The sequence below is a fragment of the Microtus pennsylvanicus genome, chromosome 5 (assembly GCF_037038515.1).
Source record: "Microtus pennsylvanicus isolate mMicPen1 chromosome 5, mMicPen1.hap1, whole genome shotgun sequence".
NCBI classification, from domain to species: Eukaryota; Metazoa; Chordata; class Mammalia; order Rodentia; family Cricetidae; genus Microtus; species Microtus pennsylvanicus.
In genome coordinates this window covers 39,532,495-39,546,598 of record NC_134583.1, presented here as the reverse complement: position 1 = coordinate 39,546,598, position 14,104 = coordinate 39,532,495, and the positions used below count along the sequence as shown (strand labels likewise).

Genomic DNA, 14,104 nt, shown 5'->3' with positions numbered 1-14,104 from the left:
ACACTACCTGTTATGATCATTAGCTTTTAATTTTTAATTTAACATGTTGATGAATACAGTTATTTTTAAGAACCAAAAACTTAAAATAGATAGTGATGAATTTTGTCTTTATTTTTATCTTAGTGTTGCCATATGCTTTGTAACTATATTCAAGCACTCATATGCATAAACATATAAAATAAATTTAACTTAAACTGTTTATTTTGCAGAAAATCTCCAAACGTATTTTAAAATTTTGGCTTTCATCTGCTCAGTTTTACTGAGTATTTTGAATGCACTAAAGACTGTTAGAAAACTATTAAGCATCTTGACTCCAAAATTACACGTTTTTGGTGAAACAGTCAGATGGAGTGCCTTGGCAATGCACATGGAGCGCTTTGCCATCTCAGCTGTATCGTCTGACAATCCTAAGAATACACAAGGGGGCACCAACTGGGATTATGTTGAAGAATGGGGGACGAACTAGAGCATGTGTATAGACAAGGGAGCAGTAAATCTGCTTCCAAACCCTCTGACAACTATGCACTCAGAAAATAGCCCCCTTTCTAAAAGGCTCGGTGCTCAACTGAAATGTATGGAATCTAAACCCAAAAATTTCTAAGCTCATTTCCAGTTCTTTACATTCAATGTCCTGGTGATACGTTTGTAAATGGGCTAAATCAAAGTCTATAAAAATTCACATAGTAGATTTACAAGAACCCATTTTAGGAAAATACAGTGCCTTCTGGTACACACAATATAAAGTTTCATTTTGTATAATTATCATTAGAGCCCTGAAAAGTCTCTCCTGAAGTCCTTTCCTAGGAGATAATCATTAGAAATTGTTAATTGCTTTTTAAGTGTTATATTCAAATTGTGCTAGAAGTTAGACAGAAAGGGTTGTGAACAATTGCTAAAATGGAAAATAGTATTAAAAAAGACATCAAAAGAGATAATTCATAGTCCAGGTGGTATTTTAGTGGAAAACATTAGAAGTGAGACAGAATCCTGAGTCAGGAGATGGATTTCATTACTGTTTTTATTTTGTAATGAAGCTTGGTACCACCAGCATAATAGGCCTCATTAATCAGGCAATAAATATGTATGGAGAAAGTGGGGTTGAGTGGGTCAGTTAATCTCCCTCAGCCCTCCTGGGACATAATTTTCATTTATACAGATATTTTCTTTTCTCTACTCCTCTCCTCTCCTTCCCTCCACTCACCTCACCTCACTTTCCCCCTATTCAGTTTTCTACTTTTGAATCTCCTGAGATACTCCATTTTATCTCATCAGCACCAGTCTTGCTGAGAGCTGATTTTTCTTGGTATTTCTTAGAAAGCATATCAAATCTCATTAGTTTATAAAATACAGGGGACAAGGCCAGTGAGGAACTGAGCATTCAGTCTTGGAATCTTAGTTTTTAAAAGGAGTTCTAAATGTGCCATCCCTTTAGAGCTCCTATCTTAATGAGGGTCTGCAGAGGCACAGCCAACCAAGGAGGTGCTTAGAGAGAATCTAAGATTTAAAAATGTTCAAACAAATCATGAAAGCACTTCATATCAGTTATTTGTCTCAGTGCTAGGATGAAGCATCTGATAAATTCAGCCTACAGAGGAAGAGTACAGCTCATCAAGGTAGGAGTCATGGGGTCAGGGACTTGAGGCAGTTGGTCATACTACCTTCATAGTCAGGAAGCAGAAAGGAATGTATGCAGCTGCTCGCCCCCCTTTCCCCTTTATTCAGTCCAGCATCCTTTTCATGGACAACACAATGAAGGTAATCTCCCCATGTCAGCCAATCTGAACAAGGTATTGCTTTGCAGGCATGTCTAGAGACAAGTCTCCAAAGTGATTTTTGATGCTATCAATTTTCACTATTAACAACCACATGACTGGAGCTATCTTCACACTATAACTGAATATAAATTTTTGTTACATGTTGATTCTAAATAAGCATGGTAACACACGCGAATAACCCTACCACTTGGGAGGCAGAGGCAGGCAGGTCAGTGTCTCTCAGGATTTCTATAATGATTAAAAAGCAAGTTGGGGAGTTTTGTTTAAAAAGCTCAGGGTTTGTTTGTTCTTCCACCTTGTAGTTCATCATTGAATAAAGCCAGGACAAGAATTAAAAGAAGGCATGAACCTGAAAGTAGGAGCTGATGCAGAGACTATGCAAAAATGCTGCTTACTGGCTTGTTGTTCATCTTGGTTCATTCAGTTTGCTTGCTGTAGAACCTAAGATCACCATGGCAAAGATGACACCACTCTCAAGGGACTGGGTCCTCCTTCATCAAAAACTAATTAAGTAATTGCCTTACAGCCAGATCTTCTGTAGGCATTTTCGCAATTGAGGCTCCCTATTTTCAGAAAACTCTAACTTGTGTCAGGTTGACAAAACTAGCAAACACAATTGACCCCTTGTAAATATTACTTAGCAATATTACTGCTAAGCCAAAACCTTTGCACAGTCTGAATGTGAATTGAATGTCAGTAGGTGAATTTTCTTTTATTCTTCTAAATGATAACTCTACAATATTTTAGCATTATGTAAAATCTGATTAGCAACTTGAGCTCATTTTTATCATGTAATTTTTTTCATTATTCCAAGTTTAGTAACAAATTCACAATCACATTAACACAGAAAGAAAAGAATGCTTCCATAGATGATTAATGGAAAATAGCCAATCATTTGTCTCATATGATTTCTTAAGCCTTATTAATTAAAATTAAAATTAATATGTAGTGGCTTTTCTTCATTTTATATATTTTGAACAAAATTTATAATATATAGATAGTCCTTTAATTTTCACAGTGAACAAATTGTGAGACATTCACACTAAATTTCCATGAGTTATTAGGTTCATTGTCATTCTTTATATAAGATAATACAAGAGTTAGAACTGCGTGTAGGTGATAAGCAATCTGTGGATCATTCCACTAGTTTCTAAAATATGTGATTTGTTTTCCATTTTTTAATTTTTAAATCTTATAAAGACTACAACATTCAGGTTAATGTAGTTTGGTAAACCCCAAAGAGTATAAACAGCAAGTTCAGAACCAAATACAACCAACTACCATGCCTATGATTATATATACATAAGGTGAAAACAAATAGCAAAGCCAAGGTAAACCTGAGTTCAGAATAAAATGGCATCTAATGTCAGAGTAAGATTTTTCTAAAGTGGCTTATAGAATGTGCAAGAATTTATCATTATTACTATTCTTTGATTTCATATTTTAAATCTATCATTCTTAAAATAGACATAATATAAATTGACACATCCACGGCTGTCTTGCCTGTTCGGCAAAATGCCTCTCAGGTGGTGGCCGTCTCCAAATGAGGGTCTCGTGCTTCCTGGAGCTTGGCCCCCGGCGGCTCCCTGGCAGTCTGCTCGAGTTGTGGTGCCTCAACAACCTCGTTCACTTTGTTCCTGGTGATGGTTTCTTGCATTGGCTCTGCTATCTTTTTCTTCTGTTCTACGTTTCTCTTGACAAAAACTTAATCTGTTCAAGGAACCAGGAAACATTCCCTACGGCTCCTTGAATACAGAGGAACTGATGCGTCAGTTCCCTCCCTTGATTCAGGCCATTAATGTTATGATTAAGACTCTGGCTCACTCTCTGGGGGAATTTATGGATACCCTAGAACAGAAAGAGCTCATGATAGAAGATTTGGTAGAAGATGGGTGAATTATGAAGGAAAATGTATGGAATGGCATGAAGAGGCCAGCCAGAATGAGAAACCCCTGGTGCATCTTAGATAGGAAAAAAAAAGGCAGGCTATTCTTGATAACATGAAGCCAGCCATTCAATATTGGAGCAAACCCTGGGGGTGGAATCCTGAATAATGGTGTTTGTGTTACCTTGGTTACCTTGAGGGCAATATATTATTTAGGGCCATGAGAAAGCGCAGTTGGTTAGTGGTGTGAGACGAGTTTCAAAGAAAAGCTCTGCCCTCCTGGCCCTGACCACAAGACTTGCTGAGAATAATCAATTGTCTGTAATCATTTTTCTATGGAAGCTTTTATGTCTGCCAACTTCCTTCTGTAATCTCTTAAAAGTGATGCTTGAATTTTAGTAAAATTGCAGCAGATTCAAATCTCACTAGAGTTGTGTCTGTCTGTCATTCGCCGAACCCTGGGTTCTCCTAAGCCTTCATCTCTGCTGTCCCTCGGTCTTCGATCTCCAATTTATTGTCAGTCCGCGGCAACAAATCGATCACATTTTTTCCTTCTTCTCTGTGTTATAATGCAAGTCATTTCTAATAACATAATTTTTTCCCTCTTTATTAGGTGGTAGCCTCCAAACAACACACATTTGCCCACTCTACCTCTATGTCATGTTGAGTGCTTTTTACATAGTAGCTAACCAACCCATCTTGCACCCAGAACCATCTATTCTGTGGACCATACCACAATTATGAACTCAGGCAGGACAGGGAACAGAGAGTTGATCTTTATTGGTATAAAGGACTTTGGACTCAAGATCTCAATCCCTGTGACTGGTATCTGGGTCACAAATGAGCCTTTACTGCCTCTATTTTTAAAAATCATGTTAATTCTTAGCATTTGAAGCTTGAAGTTTGAATGACAGGAACATACCTAAGGCATGCTCACAGAATTGTCACCTAAATCCAAATGGACAGCAGAATGAGGACTGAGTAGCGAGAAGAAAAGTACAAGCACAGCACAGGCACATCCAAAATTCTTGTCATCTTGCTCTTCTTGAGTCAACTATGTAAAGTGTATGGAGTGAGGTAAAGCGTGTGTCCAGCAAGTGGAAGGCACAGCTGGCTAACGGGAGTCTTTCAGGTCTGACACAGACGCCTCCTTGCCCTATCCTTTAGTTTAGCCATCCTTTGGCTGCAAGTCTTCAACTCTTTGGAGCTATTTGTTATGTGTCATTCAGAGGCTGTTACAACCCTGAACATTTGCTCTGTTTGTGTTACAATTTCTTCCTCAGTTACCTGCCAGTTTATTTCAGCATCTGAAGAGTCATTGGCTGTTGTCCTTTTCTGGCTTCAGGATTACTAACTAGGAAGCACTTCTGACCTTTACTTTAGAGGTGTCTGCATATTTTTTATTCTATGAAGTGTCACTTTCATGATTCCAATCATATTATATAACAATACTATTCTAATATTATATAAAATAACAATACTATTAAAATAATAAATAAAATAATACTTTTATGAATCTGATGTTCGCAGGAGGAGGGGATTGCAGGGCAGAGGGGAGGTGGGAGGAAGGGAATTGGAGGACAGGAGAGACAGGAAACTGGCTGAGATATAAAATAGTGAAAAAATGTAATTATTATAAAAAAATCTTCCAAAGCTCTAACCTTCCCTAACTCATTCAGATGCCAAGAATTTAACCTTGTCTGGTAAAAGGTATAAATATAATCTAAATTCAAAGCAATGTGAAGCTCAGGTTAAGTCACCAAATGGCTCAAGAGTAAGAAAATTCTCTGAAAATGCAGTGACAAGCAAGCCTCTGGCACCATCTAGGGACAGCAAGACTTCACTGTCACAGCAAATCAAGACCGAAGAATAGGGTTTTTCCCTTTTTTTTTTTTTTTTTTTTTTGGTAAATAATAAAATCTTCAGTCATCTCCACTGACATCAATTAGGCAAATGCATGCTTCTCCTGGGAACTTGATGTTGCTTCTCCTTGTCTAAAGGAAAATAGATTCTTGTGTTTGCAAGAATCTCTTTTAGAGATATTTGAACTGAAATACCTACATTGAAGGAAAAAAGTAATGGTTTTGCTGGGGATAATTGTTTATCCATGTGGATTATTAATTTAAGAAATATGAGAGGACTTTTAAAATAATCTTTTGTGGTACTGAATTTGAAACCATCATCCAAATTCATCCATACTAAACAAAATTGCTAGACAGCATGGTAGCACTTTGTCCTCATCATCAATTCAACTTCATCCTTCCAACAATATTAAAACATAAAATGGTTCAAGCCCTTGCATTAAACCCTTATAGATTTCAGATCATTAATCTTAATGCTATTTTAATTATATTCTCCCCTATTTATCTTACTTAAAACACCCCATCAATTTTATTCCTTTATTATTATATACTAATCATCATTATTATATTCCAGATATTTTATTTGCAGTTCTTATCATTTTCTTCAATGTCATAACTATCCTATGAGACCATTGCTTCAAGATCATAACTCATGACTACCATCTAAATACCAGATCACTAACTGGCACACAGCACACATACCCTTAGCAATTTTTAATGATGGATGAATAGATAGTGCATGTTAAGGTAGGAGTTGAATCATGGATTATGCTATCCAGTGCCCTTTAAGTGTTCTTTCTACTAAAAGAAGTTATAGATACTTTCATCTTTGTGTGCAAAAATGTCTTCCAATATTTCACATTAATCTAAGAGTTAAAGAAATAGGTTGCTGTCTTTTCTTTATAATATCACCTAGAAAAACTCCAAGAAAGTAGCTGAAGTGCCTGAGAGCAGGAGAGATCATCTTTCCCAAGGAAGAGCACAGTTTTCTAATAACAAATGATCAGCCATAAATTTATATATACAAATAATATTGTGCAGACTGTGCATAGTATATTTAGGAATATACACACATGTACATATATGCAAGTAACATCAATTAAAGAAAAATTGAATTTTAAAGAGAGCAAGCAGTGGTATGTGGGAAGGTTTAAAGGAAGAAAAGGGAATGGGGAATTGATGTAATTAGTTTATAATCGTAAAAAACAAATAAGAAAGAGAAAGGAGTAAAATTTGAATAAGGAAAGAAAAATTAAAAGACTCACAGAATGCTGGGGTATTAATGACACAAACTTTTGCTATAATAAAATGTTTCCAAATATATTTTTTCTTTTTAAAAATAAATTTATTTATTCATTTACTTTGCATCCCAACTGCAGTTTCCGCTCCCTCATCTTCTCCCAATCCCTCCTTCAAATCCCACTTTGTTCCCATCCCCCAATCCGCTCCTCCATTTCTTTTTAGGAAAGGGCAGGTCTCCCATGAGTATCAACAAAACGTGGCATATGAAATTACAGTAAGACTAAGCATCTCCCCATATCTAAAGGCTGCAGTTATATGAGGAGTAAGATCCCAAAAGCCAGTAAAAGAGGTGGAGACAGTCACTGTTCCCCCTTTTAGGAATCCCACAAGAGGACCAAGCTACACAACTACAACATACACGCAAAGTGCCTAGGTCTGTCCCATGCAAGCTCCCTGGTTGTTGGTTCAGTCTCCATGAGCCCCTATGAGCTCATGTTAGTTGATTCTCTGAGTTTTCCTGTGGTGTTTTTGACCCCGATGGCTTTTACAATCTTTCCCCCCTTCTTCTATAAAATTCCCTGAGCTCCACCTAACGTTTGTCTACATCTTTCTCCATCAGTTGCTAGATGATGATGATAACTCTCTGATGACAATTGGGCTAGGCACCGATCTGGTCACAGTCTATGTATTAGCTATTGCTAGGAGTCTTAACTGGGATCATCCTTGTAGATTCCTACCAAAAATCTAACTATAACAATTATACATATCTATGTATAGAGTTATAAGATTAAATAAAAAAAAATTGACAAGTCTATACTATCTAACTCATTGTCAGTGTTCAATAAACCAAACCTTTAGTAAACAGAGTACAGCTTTAATATCAAAATTCAGAAATCGGTATAATCATTTCTGCTGTCTACTGTCACTATTGGCAAATAACAAGATTCCCTACAAGATACACTGTTGTGCTCTTTCCAGTATCAGACCTAGAATTATGATGTAACTTATTGTGTTAAAAGTTCTCATTTTGTATGTGCAATAGAGCCTACCAGAGTCAACATACTACTTGACTATTGTCACACCATTAGTGTATAGAAAGAGAAACTGTGGATACTAGGTTTGACTGTTAAATCAACATGCTGGTCTCTGTCTCTCTCTGTCTGTGTCTCTGTCTCTCCTTCTGTGTGTGTGTGTGTTTGTGTGTTTATGTGAGTGTATGTGTGTGTGTCCCTCTCACCATACTTTCCTTCTTCCTCTTTCTTTTTGGTGGTGAGTAACATTATTAATTTTTAAAATAAATAAAAATATAATCATATTACCTCTCCCTATTAGTATCCTCCCTCCAATCTCTCACATGTATCCCACTCCCACTCAAATTGATTTTCTATCTTTCTTTGATTATATTGTAACATACGCTTATAAATATATAAATGCAGCCTGCTGAGTCATTTTGGTGTAGCGTGTATGTATATAGTTTTAGGGACAATTACTTTGTATTTTATAACACATTAGAGAGTTCATTTCTGGGTAATGCTAATTCTCCTTTTCGGTGGTCTTTAGGTGCCTATAACTGTTTTACTGGGGGTCTGACCTAATGAGATTTTCAATTTCCACCTTATCATGGCATTGCCATTATTCACATCTTGTGTAGGTAGCCATATTACTATGGTATCATGGTTGGTGAATCCACCCTCAATGGATACAATTCATGCACCTAAGGATCAAGAAACACCAAGGAAAAGGGAGTAGAAAGATTATAAAAGCCAGAAAAATAGGATACTAGATGTAAAATTATGTGCATTAGAAATGGCAGGGTTGCTGACCTCTTTTAACACCTGAACTTCTATTTTCTTTCTTGATAGACTATACCATGGTTTCTCAAGTAACTTTTAGCCCATTCCTTATTATTATGGTACTGAATTTGTATGATTTATGCCTTGTAAAAGTTAAACTGTGCAAATTTTATTCCTAGGAGTTTCTTTAATCTCTCTCTCTCACTGTCTCTCTCTGTCTGTCTCTGTTTCTCTGTCACTTTCTCACTCTCTCTCACTCAAATACCCGCATTTAATATCATTACAACATGTACAGTATTTATTCTAATGGTTCTAAAATTAGAATTAATGTTGAGTCTCATAGGTGAGTATAGTAAATCAACAATATCCATACCAATTACCTATAAAAATTAGGTTTGAGCAATATTAATGTAAAAAAAGTCTTACAGATAAACTTATGACTTTTCTGATGTCAGATATGTGATGATACAGTTCTCATCATTAAATTCCCAAACTAGATTTAGTGGGGAATCAGTTTCAACCATGTATGTTTTTTCACCTCTTCTACAAGTCTTTAATAAAATGAGCCAGGAGGATTACTTGAGCCCACTAGTTTGAGACATGCATGGACAACATAACAAAGCCCCATCAAATTCAAACGGACAAACAAAACAAAGAAATGAGCAAGACGACTGGGTAAGAATGATAATTACTTTTACCTTACAAAAACAAAATGACCTCAAGAGAGAAAAATGTTTTTCAAATTATTCTATTTGAATAAATGTTTACCCCATCATATTTATCTAATGCAAGACTGAGTTCAATGTTTCAAAAAGTCAGAATTTTTACTTCCTGACATTTCACAATTATATAAAAATAAAAACAGAATGTTTTTCTCATTATATAGAAGTACTTTCTGTGTCATTATGTAATCAGTGTTTCCTCAGAAAGAATGCTAATGCATCTTGGTGTTCTCAGCTCAGTACAGTGCTGCACTTATCAGGTGCTGCAAACCCTGAGATTCTAGACTGTTGTGATTACTGCAGTCACTTAGCTGATGGTGAACAATTTTAGAGCTACAAAGGATTGTTTTGGTGACTTGTTCATCCCCTGGTGATGTTTTCTTTATTTTTACTAAAAAGAAATCCACAGTTTTTACTGACATACATAATATTGGTTGATCTCCAACAGAAGGGCCCAATGTACAATTCATACTGTTTTTTAGTCCACATCATATCTTAGTACTACCACTTCCCAATCTTGTCACTGAGGCTGCTTCTAATATTGCCTGCCCACTCCTCCTTACAGGGTGTTCTCTAGGCCTAAAAAAAAATTAAGAGTTGTCAGAAGAAACTAGAAGACTAACTTATTTTCTTTACTTTAATGTTAACTGTGTTTGTTTAACCATTGATGTCAACATTTTGTTTATTTTATTGATTTTTATTAAGTTCTACCTTTTTTCTCTGCTCCCCTCCCTGTCTCTCCCCTTCCCTTTAACCCTCCCACAAGGTATCCATGCTCCCAATTTACTCAGAAGATCTTGTCTTTTTCTATTTCCCATGTAGCTTAGATCTATGTAAGTTTCTCTTAGTGTCCCCATTGTTGTCTAAGCTCTTTGGGAGTGTGATTTGTCCGGTGGTTTTCCTTGTTTTAAAAACCACCTGTGAATAACTACATGTGATAATTGTCTTTCTGTGTCTGTGTTGCCTCACTAAAAATGATGTTTTCTAACTCCATCCATTTTCCTGCAAGATTCAAGATGTTATTTTTTTCCTGCTATGTGGTACTCCATTGTGTAAATGTATCACATTTTCCTTTTCCATTCTTTGGTCAAAGGTAAACTTTGTTTTTATACTGATGAATGTTGACTCAAATACTGGGCCTGGGGTACAATCAGACAAAATATTTTTTGATTTCATTAATTTTAAATATGTTTTATGTTCTTAAAGTTTATAGCTGTGTTCTGGGGAGTAATGACTGCTAGAAGTGTAAAACAGTGAATAGAGCGTCTTTAACTCAAACAAACATGTCTCTAGGATTGCTATTACTGATGTCTGCTCACTCAGGTCATTTTAGTCTGTGGTACACAGAATGGGTTAGAAGATATTGTAGGAAACATATTGAATACATGAGAGCATTGTGAGCCACAGAGAACGTCAAATTGAGTCACATACCTCCTGGTATCAGCAACTCAAGGTCTTATGAGATGGAAAAGCATTCCAGGGGCAGTATTATAATGTAAGACTATGGAAGGTAGAGACCAATATATCCCAATATATCTAGAAAAGCTTCCTGGGGACATGTGGTGCATAGGAGTTTGGTGAAATGCATAGGCCTTTGAAAAACAAGAACAAAAGCAGAAAACATGCTACTGATGACAAAAGGCACTAGCTCTAAGTAGGGAAGGAGAAAAAGAAGGAGAAGTGAAGAGGACAAGCTTAGTGGAATACATTAACTTGTTGAACTCCAGGTTTTGATAGTATGTGTGTTTTACTTATGAGTGTAAAATACACATAAATGATCTGTTCCTAAAATTATAATCTAAATTTAATCTGAAATAAAAGTTATCTCTGTGAGGCCAATGCTTAGTTTTCCTTAGAGTTCTTATAACTTTGTAGTTGTAGTGACCACGCCTGCTACATCACAAGGAGTTTTTTCCTGATAGCAAAGAGCGAATGTAGTTACATTTATGACATTTCTAAAGTAGGGAAATTTTCTCAAGGTATATAACTGCAACTACATTCTAAACATAAAGTTTAAAAAGCCAAGCCTTACCTGGAACTTATGACAATTCGTCTGTCTTTAGTGTTTGTAGGACTTGTGCACACTGTCACAGTCTCTGCGGGTACATATAAGAATTTCCCTTTTACACCCAGAAAAGTGTTTTGTTGTATTCATTCACTGCCTCTGAACCTTATGTTCCTTTTATCCCTCTTCTCCACTGAATTCTGAGACTTGAAAAGGTGAGGGATTTTACAGATGCAATCTTGCAAACTCTCCTCTTTGATCAGGTATGGGTCTCTGTGCTAATCACTTCAATAGAGCTATTCTGATGAGGACTGAGAGAGTCACTAATCTAATGATTAAACTATTGGGTGTTCGTTAAGTTAACAGAATAAAATTCATAAATTCTCCCCTCGGGCCTGTGGTTTCCCTAGCCACGTTTTTGGCCAAAATCAGTTTCAGGTATGGGTTTCATCTAGTGTACTAGCTGGTAAGGTCAGCAGAAAATAATTGGCTACTCTCAAAATACTTGTGCCACCTGGTGGCAGTGGAAATATTTGTCAGATAATGATTATTGAAGTTTGCAGTGTTCGTGGCTGTGCAAGAATGATAATTCCCTATTACCATTACAGAATAATATAGTAGCCTTAAAGAGTATCTCCCAGGACTATGAAAGCTGACCAGTAGAGAGGAAGTTTCCAGGTCAAGAGTAGCTTTTCTTCTCCATGTTCAAGGAACTTACACTTAAAAAAGATTGTGGGCAAATAGATGTTTATGATTTCACAAATATAAGTAAAAGAGTCAAAGTGGCTACTGGAGATCAAAAGCAATTAATTCAGTGAATTCTTTTCTAATAAACTATTACACATCTAAGGAATTATCTGGAAAGGAGAGACAGGGCTATGGGGATTAAGAGCAAGCTATACCACAGCTATGTCAATGATGAAATGGAGTCTCAAGTGATGATGCTATCAGGGGTCAGTGGCTGTGGGGTGATGGTGAGGGTTGAGTTATTCGAGATAAAGGCAGTGAGCACTGTCACACCCTGTCAGTAGTAGCAGTTAAGATAGAATAGTATATCAAATTGTAACTTATTCAGACATACTGCCAAGTTAAAGGCAGTATTTTTATTTATGTCTTTATACATCTATTTTTACTGAAACTCTGGACCATAAGCTGAAAAAAGGTAATATAAATAAAAACAAAACAATTATTAATAGAATTGACAAATTCTAAATTGAGTCAAACAATAGCATTGAATATAGGGCTCAATTTAAAGGGCAAAAGTTAAAATAGATTTAATAAGGTCTATTGAAAGATTGATTTTGGCAAAAGTGACAAAGGGTAGAATGGCATCAGAGATCCTCACAGTTCTCTTCTTGAGCAAGCTAAGCCTGGATGGTCATTCTTCTCATCAGGAAGTAAGAGTGAAAATCAGCAATAATTCAGGTGTATTGATAAAACCAGCTCTATAGAGAGGTCTGACATAGAAAAATAAAGCTGGTGTTTATAACAAATGGGATAGAGGAAATTAAATAGTGGAGTTGAAGGGGTAAGAGATGGAGATGAACAACGGGAGAACAGTGTTCATGAAAGAGAGGAATGCCGTGTTGGTGAGAAATACAATGAGCTAAAAAGATAACTAGCTATCCATTAATTTATCAAATGAATGAACTCAACATGGCATCCTTCTAAAGAACTGCAGGAGAAACTAGGAAATAGAAGTTTAAGAGTGCATCATGGCACATGCTTCAAATCCTAGCTTTCTGGAAGCTAAGGAAGAGGTATTGAGAGATCAAAACTACATTGAGATTGTCTCAGAAAATGGTTGTGAACTAGAGAGATGGAAAAGGCATTTTTAGAGCACATCATACTTTTTCAGAACCCACAGCTCCAGCACCAGAGGATTCAACATCGGGCATCTGTAGGCCTTTGTACTCCTTGGACATAACCCTTCTACACTCACACCAGACACTACAAATATGCATAATTGAATATAAAATAAAATGAAAAAAGAATAAATGCAATTATGTCAAATCACCTTCAAAACAATGCCTTAACCTGAAAATGTAGTTTAAGATCAGGATTTTGTGTTCCCAGAAGCTGAGTAGGGAACTGAGTGGCATCAGTGCAAGAGAGATTATTTCAATGGTTTGCACACTGGATGAAAACAATAGGAGGTATTCTGTGAGGCAGGGGGAGACATTCTAAATTACAGAATTTAGAAGTCTCTTTAGAATGCTTGGAATGTCTCAAAAATATCCAAGAACTTGTGTGTCTGTTGTGTCAGCAATGTGAAAGCATTCTAACACACTTGGGATCTTGACTAGAGAGAGGATCAGTGTTAAAGAACACGGATATATCCAGGGAGTATAAATGCGTGGGAGGAGGTAATAACTGGGTGATAGCTTCTGCTGTGGTCCTGCGCCTGTCAAGTATTAACACTTTCCCTACAATAGGGATTTAGTTGGTCATTCAGTGTCACATGATCTACGGTCTGTAAAGTCACAGCAAAAGAAAGAACTGTGTGGCTATTGCATTCATTATTATACTATTTTAAATTATCGTTGTCTCAGATCAGAATTAGATTTTGGCCAAACACATTGACCTTTGTAAAAAAGGCACGTACACACAGTAGAATGTAGCACTATCTGCTTATGAGTAACTACTCAATTTTAGAGGAAAACAATCCTGATTTACAAAGTCTACCTTAAATCAGTCACTATGAAAAATAGCTTTGTTCTTTAGTGGTTTCTTTTATATTTTTCAATGTACTTAAAAACATGTTCTTAGATCAGTGAGTAGTTTTCAAAAATTTCAACATTTGTTCATAAAATAGCCTGA

General features: G+C 36.3%; 1 protein-coding gene across 14 annotated transcripts in view; it reads right to left on the bottom strand.

The window, feature by feature from the left end:
* Ralyl (RALY RNA binding protein like) overlaps positions 1–14,104 on the bottom strand; it is an 806,938-nt gene that overhangs the window by 309,652 nt on the left and 483,182 nt on the right. The gene's annotated exons all lie outside the window — the stretch shown is intronic.